This window comes from Podarcis cretensis, assembly GCF_951804945.1.
Source record: "Podarcis cretensis genome assembly, chromosome: 4".
Lineage (NCBI taxonomy): Eukaryota > Metazoa > Chordata > Lepidosauria > Squamata > Lacertidae > Podarcis > Podarcis cretensis.
In genome coordinates, this window is record NC_137173.1 from 12,768,373 (window position 1) to 12,781,116 (window position 12,744).

Below are 12,744 nucleotides of genomic sequence, written 5' to 3' on the forward strand. Positions count from 1 at the left end.
TTTCTAGTCAATGGCTCAACCTTCTAAAAAATAAATAAAAATAATAATTCGCTGAGCCGTCACAACAGGTCATGCAAAAGGCATTTCTGCAGATCGTGAGACTTCTGAGTGAAACAGCAAGCTATAATTTTGAAAGGAAATACCTTCTGGAAGTGAGGAAGGATGGCTGACCTGACACCAGCTTGTCCTTGACAAAGCAGAGATTCCCAGCAACTTACTCCAATGTGTGGAACAAAAATGGTAGGAAGGGCTGCTGAGAGAAAAAAATATCGCTAAACCCAAATGATGGAAACCATGGAGAGGGGGTGGAGAAAAATCCCAAGAGGTTTAAAATTTAGTGCCAGCGCCTCCGCCTGCTTCGCAGAAGCAACCCACACCTGACCCGCGTGCTTGAGCAGATTCCTACTTCGTTTGATTCCAGCCTCTGTGCTGCTTTAGATATTATGCATTCCGCTTGGAGTCTTACACGCTCTAATATTTGACACTTCCATTATTCTCTGCTAGCTAGCAAATGCTTCTTCTCCTATTTTAAAGCAGCAACTAAATTTAGAAGGCGGGGAACATTCTCTCAAACAAATCACACGTGACAAATACTCAAGGCTGTTGCAACAAATATGGCTGCAGCTTTAGGATTTGCGAGGAAATGGGTTCAGGCAGGCTGAGGGCATGTAGCAGGTTGCACGGGGTTGTGTAAAGTGCTGTGTGTGCCTTGAAATATGGGGTGTGTGTCTGTGTCCCAATCATTTGTAATCCTAAACACATTGACTAGGAAGTAATCCCAATTAGACACCATAAGGGATGGACAGACTTGTCAATTTCAGTTTTCTTGGTTTCTCTCATTTTTCCAGTTCAGTGTGGTTCATTATTATTACTTTTTAAGCCTCATAAAAATCTGTTCACATTTTAGTACCGATTTCTTCCAATCAAACACATTTTTGCAGTTTTGCAGTTTTGACTAATAGTAAAAAAAAAAAATATGCTAGTAATTTCCCCTAATATGATGCACATTTGTTATCTTCAATAATATATGCACTTCTGTGCACATTATTTGGCTGGGGAAAGGCGTTTTAAAATTTGGAGATCTGTTTCCTTATATTAGGTGCAGGTATAAAGGTAAAGGGACTCCTGACCATTATGTCCAGTTGTGACCGACTCTGGGGTTGCGGCGCTCATCTCGCTTTATTGGCCGAGGGAGCCGGTGTACAGCTTCCGGGTCATGTGGCCAGCATGACTAAGCCGCTTCTGGCGAACCAGAGCAGCGCACGGAAACGTCGTTTACCTTCCTGCTGAAGTGGTACCTATTTATCTACTTGCACTTTGACGTGTTTTCGAACTGCTAGGTTGGTGTGTGTGTGTGTGTGTGTGTGTGTGTGTGTGTATAGGCACAAATGGTCCCCTTATCTGAACTAGGATCCAGTAGTGTGTGTGTATCTATTGATCTATTTGTAGGCCTGATTTAATGGGATCTTTGACCTGCAATAAAAGGCATGGGGAACCAGTTCAGATATTACTGGACTATATCTTCCATCAACCCTGACCATTGGCTATGCTTGCTGGGATGATGAGAGCTGGAGTCATACAATACCCGGAGGACCGTAGGATCTGATGTATTTCAAAACTGCTTCAAATCTCTCCCCCCATTGATGCAATACAAGTCTCTTGTCATTTCCTCACATCATTCTTCCACAGTGCTTTCGTATATTTCCCCGCTGTCTGCCACCCTACAGATGTCACGCTTCCTTCAAAATACAGCCTTCCCTGGAAGCTGAAAGGGCGCACGACATCAATCAAGCCCGGATTGCTCACTGCTGAAGGGTGTTCTTGAATGATGAACAGAACCTAGCAATTGCTAACATCACCTTTCAAGTCCTCCCTTTGACTTAAAGGGCAAAATGTTGATGGATTAATCTTTCCCCTCGCCTTCAGATGATGCTAAACTCATTGCACTGCTGGTAAAGGTAAGACAAAAGGAAGTGAGAATACTAGAGCAATGATTAAGTCGTTTTCTTTGGCTAGGAACTATTCCTGGATAGGGATAGGCTTGCCACTGCAACTCATGCATTGGTAAGCTCATGACTGGACTACTGCAGTGTGTTCTACATGGGGCTGCCCTTAACGCTGGTCCAGAAGGTGCAGCTAGTGTAAAATGCAACTCTTAATTAAAGGTAAAGGCAAGGGGACCCCTGACCATTAGGTCCAGTCGTGGCCGACTCTGGGGTTGCGGCGCTCATCTTGCTTTATTGGCTGAGGGAGCTGGCGTACAGCTTCCGGGTCATGTGGTCAGCATGACTAAGCCACTTCTGGCAAACCAGAGCAGCGCACGGAAATGCCGTTTACCTTCCCGCCAGAGCGGTACCTATTTATCTACTTGCACTTTGACATGCTTTTGAACTGCTAGGTTGGCAGGAGCAGGGACCAAGCAACGGGAGCTCACCCCATCGCGGGGAACCGCCGACCTTCTGATCGGCAAGTCCTAGGCTCTGTGGTTTAACCCACAGTGCCACCTGCTTCCCAACTCTTAATTACACAGCTCTTAAAGTTGTTGAACTGGCTGCCAGTAAGGTACCGAATTTAGAATCAGTAAGGTACCAGTAAGGTGCCTGATTTAAGGTTTTGGTTCAAATCGATGAAACCCTTAACAGCTTGGGACTAGGTTACCTGAAGGAGGAAAGCACTTTCCCCCTTACTGCCCTACTCGGTCTCTATGATTTCACGATGATGCTCTTCTTGGGGGTGTTGCCACCTATGGAGGTTCATTTAGCAGCAGCTAGCAGGGGAAGCCTTTTCTGTGGTGGCACCATTCTCCATGGAATCACTTCTCCTCTGAGCCTAGGGAGGCATCAACGTGTTGCCACTCATGAAAGGTGCTCAGAATGAACAAACTGGGGTTAACCAATTCACTGAATTAATGCAAAAGTATCTGAATTACAAGGGACGCTGGTGGCACTGTGGTTTAAACCACTGAGCCTAGGACTTGCCAATCAGAAGGTCGGTGGTTCGAATCCCCTTGGCGGGGTGAGCTCCTGTTGCTCGGTCCCTGCTCCTGCCAACCTAGCAGTTCGAAAGCATGTCAAAGTCCAAGTAGATAAATAGGTACCACTCCATCGGGAAGGTAAACGGCGTTTCCGTGCGCTGCTCTGGTTTGCCAGAAGTGGCTTAGTCATGCTGGCCACATGACCCGGAAGCTGTACGCCGGCTCCCTCAGCCAATAAAGCGAGATGAGCGCCGCAACCCCAGAGTCAGCCACGACTGGACCTAATGGTCAGGGGTCCCTTTACCTATCTGAATTACACCTGAAAGTCACTCCTATAATTGCTGGGTGGAACGTTGGGCAATTTAAAAGCAATTCAATTTTAATTTTAGTTCAGTTATGTATAGGGGTTTCACTGCACTTAACTCTGTGTTTGATTGTTGGCATTGCGTTTATCATTTCTCACTCTCTGTTGTTTAAGCCTAAATATCACAATTGCTGGGACGAATAAATAAAGCAATTGCTCACATTTCACTGCATATGTGTTTTTATGTTTTCTCAGTTTTAAGTATATTTTATGCTTTAGCAGAGTAGCTTGTATAATTCTGAACCACCCCCTTCAAGAAAGCAATGACTTTTGTGAATGAAATGCAACTTTGAAATGGCATGGAAGTAGTTCCTTGGAAGGGGTGAACTTGAATCTGAAATGCTTATTAAAAATGTATTTACACTCCCAGGCATTCGTGGACACTTAAATCCCATGGGCTGGTTGTGGTGTGTGTGTGTGTGTGTGTGTGTGTGTGTGTGTCATTAACTGCATTTTATTTGTATTGCAGTTTTAATGCTTGATTACTGCATTTCAAAATTTGTTGTACATTGCCCTGAAACTCCATGTAAACGGCAGCACAAAAGTTTTAATAAATGAAACAATCCTTTTAGGATCATGTACGTTTTCAGAAATGGAAAAACACTTGTGCTTTTCATTCAAGTAGGTTGGTTCCCTGAGTGTGGCAGGGTGTGCAGCTGGAATTGCAGACACAGATTGTTGCTAGGGCTGGCAAAGGATGAGAATAATGAAATCGGCTCAGAATGAAGGTTTGCGATGCAGGTTCGGAGCATAGAGACAAGCCGAGGTGGTTTAAAAGGACAAGACGGGAGGGAGAGGAGAGCATGCAAGGTTCAAAGGGCAGGTTGCTGGGAGATTGAGAACCGTGCCTGATGTCACAAAGCTGCAAAGGGCAGCCCAAAATGACCGAGTAGTTGGAGAAACTCCTCTCTGCTGGAAAGCTCACAAGTGCTGATGGCTTGTTAGTTTAGAGAGAAGGCAAGAAAGAGAAAGCAGGATATAAGGTGCATATAAAATGAAGCAGCTAGAAAAGAGTTTTGCTCCTTCTCAAACTGCTAGGAGCCGGGGTTATCCAGCAAAGCTGAAGTTGTGCGAGAATTGGGACAGACAAAAGGCCGTGCTCCTTCACAGTTAAATTGCAGCGTTTGCTACCACAGCAGGTAGTGATGGCTGCTAGCTGTTGTTGTTGTTTAGTCGTTTAGTCATGTCCGACTCTTCGTGACCCCATGGACCAGAGCACACCAGGCACTCCTGTCTTCCACTGCCTCCCGCAGTTTGGTCAAACTCATGCTGAGAACACTGTCCAACCATCTCGTCCTCTGTCATCCCCTTCTCCTTGTGCCCTCCATCTTTCCCAACATCAGGGTCTTTCCCAGGGAGTCTTCTCTTCTCATGAGGTGGACAAAGTATTGGAGCCTCAGCTTCAGGATCTGTCCTTCCAGTGAGCACTCAGGGCTGATTTCCTTCAGAATGGATAGGTTTGATCTTCTTGCAGTCCATGGGACTCTCAAGAGTCTCCTCCAGCACCACTATTCAAAAGCATCAATTATTTGGCGATCAGCCTTCTTCATGGTCCAGCTCTCACTTCCATACATCACTACTGGGGGAAACCATAGCTTTAACTATACGGACTATTGTTGGCAAGGTGATGTCTCTGCTACATCATCCCTAATAAGTGTCCTTCTTTGATCAGCCTTCTTTGATCAGCCTTCTTCTGTGATCAGCCTTCTTCTTCTTCTTCTTCTTCTTCTTCTTCTTCTTCTTCTTCTTCTTCTTCTTCTGTGATCAGCCTTCTTTATGGTCCAGTTCTCACTTCCATACATCACTACTGGGAAAACCATAGCTTTTACTATATGGACCTTTGATGGCAAGGTGATGTCTCTGCTAGGATGGGTCAAATTCATGAAGCACAAAGCTACTCGTTGCAGTGGCTACATTCTACATTGGCTACATGGTCGGAGGTATTGTGCCTCTGAATACCACTTGCTGTTGTTCTCAGGTCCTGCTTTTTTTGCTTCCCACAGGCATCTGGTTAGCCCCAAGATGCTGGATTAGATGGGCTTTTAACCTGATCTAGCACGGCTCCTTTTAAGTCCTTGTGAGCAAAATACGCTAGGCAGCATCCATTTCCAATGAAGTCCCCCTCCACTTTTAAAATAATTTTTATTTCCACATCTGTGGAAGGGTCATATTACTCTGGAGACACTACCTATTTGTTTGGATATTGAAATCTTGCGTGCGCACCAATAATGAGGAAAGTGGAAATTGAAATGATCAGACAAGTGTGGTGCTATTAAATACGCCAAATTAAAAGGCTTAATAGGTAGCTTCAAAGTGATAATTTCAGGTTTCCTTTCCTGCTTGATGAAATTACACCTGCTATTTATACCGCTGGCTCTCGGCTTTCTTGCTCCTTCCTTAAAAAAAAAAATCATCATCTAGGGGCCGGAATATCTAATTGGATTGATATTATTATCTGTGCTTTTAAGTCACCTGGGAGCGGGGTAATCTTTTCTCACAGCATCCAGCATTTAAACATTTCTTGAACGTTTTGCACATAGTTAAATTGGGAAGCATGGGAAGAGTGTGCATAAGAAAGAGAACATCTTTTTTAAAAAGTGGTGAAGAGGACAAAAGGAATGAACAATGACATTTTCTGAAGGCAGAACTACAGATCCCTCCCTCCTTCTCTTGTTTTGCATTTCATTAGCAGGGCTCAACAAGTGGGACCTGTAACAAAGTGTTGCAGTGTGTAAGACTCTTGTCCAGGATTACAGCCAGCTGTGCCATTTCCCAGAATCCTCTATTCTTCCCCACCTGCTCAGTTTCCCCCATTTTATGCCTAGTGAGCATGTTGTTTCCATCCAGCTGTTGGGGCAGTTGGTGTGGTTTCAGAATCCTGCCTGATTAGGAACTCCTCTGAGAAAAAGGCAAGGAGCGCTGCCAAGCAGGGGCGAATAACTTCTCTGGGGTGCCAAATGCCTCTCTGAACTCTTCTGAACTCCTTCCTGAGACCTGCTTAGAGTCAGCAAGTTTCTGGCCTCATGTACCTTCAGATCATAGTAAAGGTAAAGGGACCCCTGACCATTAGGGTCCAGTCGTGACCAACTCTGGGGTTGCGGCGATCATCTCGCTTTATTGGCTGAGGGAGCCGGCGTACAGCTTCCGGGTCATGTGGCCAGCATGACTAAGCCACTTCTGGTGAACCAGAGCAGCGCACGGAAACACCATTTACCTTCCCGCCAGAGCGGTACCTATTTATCTACTTGCACTTTGACGTGCTTTCGAACTGCTAGGTTGGCAGGAGCAGGGACTGAGCAACGGGAGCTCACCCCGTCGCGGGGATTTGAACCACCGACCTTCTGATCGGCAAGTCCTAGGCTCTGTGGTTTAACCCACAGTGCCACCCATGTCCCACCTTCAGATCATATCCTGGTCCAAAGCAACAAGTCTCTCTCCTTCCTCCTTGCATGTCACTGCCCTTGCATGCCATGTTCTCAGTCTCTGGGAGCTAATCCTTATGAGGAACGTTCGAGGGAGTTGGGTAGGTTCAGCCTTGGAGAAGACTGAGAAGTGATAAGAAAGCAATCTTCAAATATCTGAAGGTCTGTCATATGTAGGAAGCTTGTTTTCTGCTGCTCCAGAAAGTAGGACCCAAACCAATGGATTCAAATTCCAGCTAAAAATTATGAAGAATTTTCTGACCATAAGAGCTCTTTGAAAGTGGAACAGGCTCCCTCAGAAGGTGGCGGGCTCTCCTTCAATGGAGGTTTTTAAGTCATCTGCCAGGGATTCTTTAGCTGTGCTTCCTGCGCTGCTTCAGGTTCGTCTAGATGTCCCATGGGGTTGCGTCCAACTCTGCAATTTTGTAATTCAACGATTTTGACACGTTACGTTCTGCACGTCGCCTGCAGATGCTCTTTTGCAATATGCAAACAGGTTGAATCGCCGATGAAGAGGCAATATGGGATTTGCAAAGGGTAAGGGCGACTCGGTTCCCCTGTGATGCCGTTTCCGAAATGTCACAACCAGTGATGAAATTAGCAGCGATAAGATTGATATTCCTCTAGTAGCGAGGTGTAAGAAGAAGGATGCAGGAAATTAAAGGGTAATTAAATTCTCACCAGACTCTTTGTGTGAGGCATCATTAGCAATCTGAACGATTTATTCCCTCTGGCTTTGACTATATACCAGAAACGGGAATTTAAGATGTCATTTGACTGAAGATTAGGTACCTGTTAAAGCCCAGAAAAAGGCCCGCGGGATTGGAACGATCATCTAGAGTATGGAATTTTGATGTTTAATGTCCTCTGTGCTATTTATCCCTTAACTGGGTTCCGTTATATAGGTTAAAGCAGGGATGCCCAACTTTTACATACTGAGGGAACAGCCCACTCTCCAGACACTGATGCAAGGGACCAAGATGGAGGTTGCCATATGAATGGGCATCACCATATCAGGTCAACTTCTCCAACAGTGGGAGCCATCCAGCCATCTAAAGAACACTTAACCACACATGCAACAGGGCAGGGGGGAGCTGACCTGTGGCCCTCCTGATGTTGCAGGACTCCAGTTCCCATCACCCCTGACCACTGGCCACACTGGTTGGGGCTAAAGGCAGCTGTTGTCCAGCAGCATTTGAAGGGCTGCAGTCTCCCCATCTCTGCACTAGTATATACTTACTTCACGAAAGAACAAACACAGGAGAGTCATTATTGATACACACAGAGAGATGGAGAGATGGAAAGAGAGGGAGGGAGGGAGGAAAAGAGAGAGAAGGCCCTCTCCTGGACAGACCTTCCAGGCCTCTCGATCTGGCCCTTGAAACTCTGCTGGGGCCACACACCCTTTTTAGCCAATCTGCCCTACTGCACACTCTCCTCACAGGTAACATTAACCTTCATTGCTCCACTCTGGAGCAATGGCCCAAGACAAATACAAATGAATGTTACACCCACTACGTAGCTTCCTTTCAATAACAACTATAGATAAATGAACAGTGTTGTTAGGCACTGAAGTCCATGGAAACGCTATTTCCTAAGATATTAGCAGGTGACACAAATGCCAATCCTTCTTCTCTGCAGAATTGAAAATATGGTTTTCTAGGTCAGTGCTGGCCCTTTGACCAGGTTAGAATCTATAGGGAGAAGTGGATTTTATCATGCAAAGGGCATAAACCTCTTCAGAAATAATTTGTTGTGAGTGCCCACTATTACATTATTTGGTGATACATAACATTTAGATGCAAGAGGCCACTTTGTACAGTCAGCCACAACAGTAACAGTATAACAACAACCCTTCTGGTTTTATTTCCTATTTTATTTATTTCAGTCTTGCATTATGTTTGAATAATCATTTTGTAAACTATAAAATACCACTGCAAGATACTGCTATGTTCAATCCCTGGCCGACACAAACTTTTACTGAAAGGGGAGGGCAGGTTTGGGTTCTGATTGTGTAATGCAGAGGTGGGGATCTTCAAACTTGTGGACCAATGTTGGCTTGTTAGTGGGACCAAGTCATCTACATGGCCATTTGTCCTCCCAAACCACATCCACCTGTCTACCACCTGAAGCCACTGGGTTCAAATAAGAAGTTCAAAGAGCAGTGTGAACCAGAGGTTTAAAGAGCAGTGTGGGGCTCTTTGCAAAAGGGTTTTCAAACAGCCCTGTGCTGTGCTTCGAAGTCCCAACAGTTGAGGGCTTCAAAGTGCAGCATCAAGTGATGTCACTATGATGCCCTCCTGACAAATTTTGCCCTTCAGGGGGAGGTGATAAGGACCTGGTTTAACAGCATGCCTTATGAGGAATGGCTAAGGGAGCTGGGCATGTTTAGCCTGGAGAAGAGGAGGTTAAGGGGTGATATGATAGCCATGTTCAAATATATAAAAGGATGTCACATAGAGGAGGGAGAAAGGTTGTTTTCTGCTGCTCCAGAGAAGCGGACACGGAGCAATGGTTCCAAACTACAAGAAAAAAGATTCCACCTAAACAGTAGGAAGAACTTCCTGACAGTAAGAGCTGTTCGACAGTGGAATTTGCTGCCAAGGAGTGTGGTGGAGTCTCCTTCTTTGGAGGTCTTTAAGCAGAGGCTTGACAACCATATGTCAGGAGTGCTCTGATGGTGTTTCCTGCTTGGCAGGGGGTTGGACTCGATGGCCCTTGTGGTCTCTTCCAACTCTATGATTCTATTATTTTATGCTTAAATAAGACCACAGTCCCCAATGAGCAGATAAGTAGCCAGAATGTGCTGATAAAAAGAAGGTTGCAAGCGTGACGATGCGCCACATGTTCGCAGCCATCTCCACACAATGCACTCCAAGTGTCCCCCGGGGGACAATCACACAGAGGATGTAATATGTGACATTGGCTACAGTGACTCTGAAAAGTGCCTATACCTTTGTAGAAATCAAATTGCTGTGGTTGTGCATGGCTATGGCTTATGCCCTCCATGCAAATGCAGGCATGTGCAACTGAGCATCACATAGAGGTCAGTTTGTCCATATGAGTTCACCACCTTGAAGCAATGTATGCAATGTTTGAATGTCCCTTGTCCTAGAGCACACAATAAGCTACACTCCAACAGACTAGAAGCCCTCTAAGAATTTACTGAGTAGTCTTGACTCAATTATGTATCCTTCTTGCCAAGACCTCTCAAGTCTTGAAAGACCTGCATTGGCTCCCAGTACGTTTCCAAGCACAATTCAAAGTGTTGGTGCTGACCTTTAAAGCCTGAAATGGCCTCGGTTCAGTATATCTGAAGGAGTGTCTCCACCCCCATCGTTCTACCCGGACACTGAGGTCCAGCACCGAGGGCCTTCTGGCGGTTCCTTCACTGCGAGAAGCCAAATTACAGGGAACCAGGCAGAGGGCTTCTCGGTAGTGGCGCCCACCCTGTGGAATGCCCTCCCACCAGATGTCAAAGAGAACAACAACTACCAGACTTTTAGAGGACATCTGAAGGCAGCCCTGTTTAGGGAAGCTTTTAATGTTTGATGTATTACTGTATTTTAATATTTGGTTGGAAGCCGCCCAGAGTGGCTGGGGAAGCCCAGCCAGATGGGAGGGGTATAAATAATAAATTATTATTATTATTATTATAGCCATGGACTGACTTCTGTAATGTAGTTTACATGGAGCTGCCCTTGACGGTTCAGAAGCTGTAGCTGGTGCAGAAAGCTGCAGCCTGCTGGTGGAAGACAGCAGGGGGAAATGATATACAAAACCAAATTTGCACTGACTGCACTGGCTGCTTGTGAGATTCCATATCCAATTCAAGATGCCACTTTGTACTTTTAAAGCCTTTCATGGACAAGCACTGTAATGCCTTGGAGAGAGCCTCTGCCCAAACACATTTGCAATTTAAGAAGACGGAGAGCCCCACTTCGCAATGCTTCCATTTGGGGAATGAGCTTGTCATATCTAGGGATGAGTGCTTTCTTGATGTTTATCCTAGTTCTGTGGAATGACCTCTCCCAAGAGGTTTGCTTCTGTCTTTTTACATTTCATTTTCAGGTGCTTAAGTAAAGCTGAAATGGCACATTATTCAAAAACATGTGATTCTTTCAGCTGCATTTATTTAACCCAGAGCAGCCTAAATAGGTTGCAAGTTGAGGCAGAAGAAAAGTGTGCAGAGAGGGGATCCTTAAAGGCAGTGGTGGCTGGTACTCATAGGGCAGGATTGGTGAAGCCACAGTCAATGACAGGCACAGGTAGCGAATTCTAATTTTGTCCCCTTTTGAATTTTACAAAGACAACAGTGAGATTAAGGTTCCCCCTCCAGGACTGGCTGCAAATATGAAGTGTCCCATTCATCCTAATGGACCAGCCTCTGTGACCTAACACCTTTCCTCTCCAGTCGCTTTCCAGTTCAGAATCACTCTCTGCAAATTGCTTTTTTTCACCTGTGAGGGTAGAGTAGGAACAGGGTCTACATTCCTGTACCCCCCCCCCCCACACTCCAAGTGTAAAAGTGCTGCTGGATGGGGCGAGGTGAAGATTTATAAAGCTGAAACTAACTGAAGTTTAAGCAGCCTCTTCTGGAAGCCCAGGTAAAGTGTCCTCTGAGAGGTGTCCTCCTTTGTAAGTGGGCCTTAAGAGGCTCACCTGGCTCTGGTGAGCTGGGTCTATCCGCCATTTAAATCTCCCACAATTACAAAGAGCAATGTTATTTCAGGGGCATTGTGGGAAATTAAAATGGTGGCTTGATGCAGAGAAAGATTGCTTGGGATGCCAGGAGGGAGGGAGGGAGGGAGAGAGAGAGAGAGAGAGAGAGAGAGGATAAAATTACTGGGGATTCAGAGTAAAGGTAAAGGTACCCCTGCCCGTACGGGCCAGTCTTGACAGACTCTGGGGTTGTGCGCCCATCTCACTTAAGAGGCCAGGGGCCAGCGCTGTCCGGAGACACTTCCGGGTCACGTGGCCAGCGTGACATCGCTGCTCTGGCGAGCCAGAGCTGCACACGGAAACGCCGTTTACCTTCCCGCTGGTAAGCGGTCCCTATTTATCTACTTGCACCCGGAGGTGCTTTCGAACTGCTAGGTTGGCAGGCGCTGGGACCGAGCAGCGGGAGCGCACCCCGCCGCAGGGATTCGAACCGCCGACCTTTCGATTGGCAAGTCCTAGGCACTGAGGCTTTAACCCACAGCGCCACCTGCGTCCCAAGGGGGGATTCAGAGTAGTTCCTTTCTAAACAACAGGGGCCATGGCAGCTGACCAAGGTGCTGAAATTGCTTTCCACAATCACCTATTTTCTGCTCAGACACAGCCTTCCTAGGGCTGAAACAACGGCAGCAACAAAAAGAGAGAATCACAGAACTCTGCTTAACATGGAGTTGAAACTTAAAGCTTGTCTGTTTAGGAAAAAGCTTTTACAAGGACCTCTGGCTGGTGGTTAGCTAATACCGCTGGATTTCTAATGGGTGCACTTTGATTGTTGCTTTCTTTTATGTCTATTTTGTATATTTTTGTGTGTGGGAAAGCTGTGTTGAGTAATTCTGGAAAACACAGAACAGGCATGTTTTAAATCAGGGCCAGGGAACCTGTGGCCCCACAGATGTTTCTGACCTGCAACTCCCATCATCCCTTGCCACAAGCCATACTGGCAGGGGGCTGATGGGAGCTGGACTCCAACCGCATCTGTAGTAGCACAACTTCTCCATCCTCGATTTAAGAAAAAACAGTGCAAGGCAGCTAGCGTGCTGTTGGTGCCAAAATGAACAGCAACCAAAGTGTTTTTGGCCTAGTATGATCCTAAAACAGAAATAGTTAATTCTTCATCTTTTCTGTGTTGCAATATTACTTTCTTGTTTCTTTTTTTAAAAAAAACCTCTTTTCTTTCACTGTAAAATAACTTCATAGTTTAAACATTTCCCTTTCCCTTTCGCTCTCTCATTTTATTCATCGTGTGACCTGTTCTTGCTTAACTT

General features: G+C 45.8%; 1 protein-coding gene across 33 annotated transcripts in view; it reads right to left on the reverse strand.

The window, feature by feature from the left end:
- The window catches only part of DLG2 (discs large MAGUK scaffold protein 2), an 874,668-nt gene that overhangs the window by 32,185 nt on the left and 829,739 nt on the right, over nt 1-12,744 (reverse strand). The window lies entirely within an intron of this gene.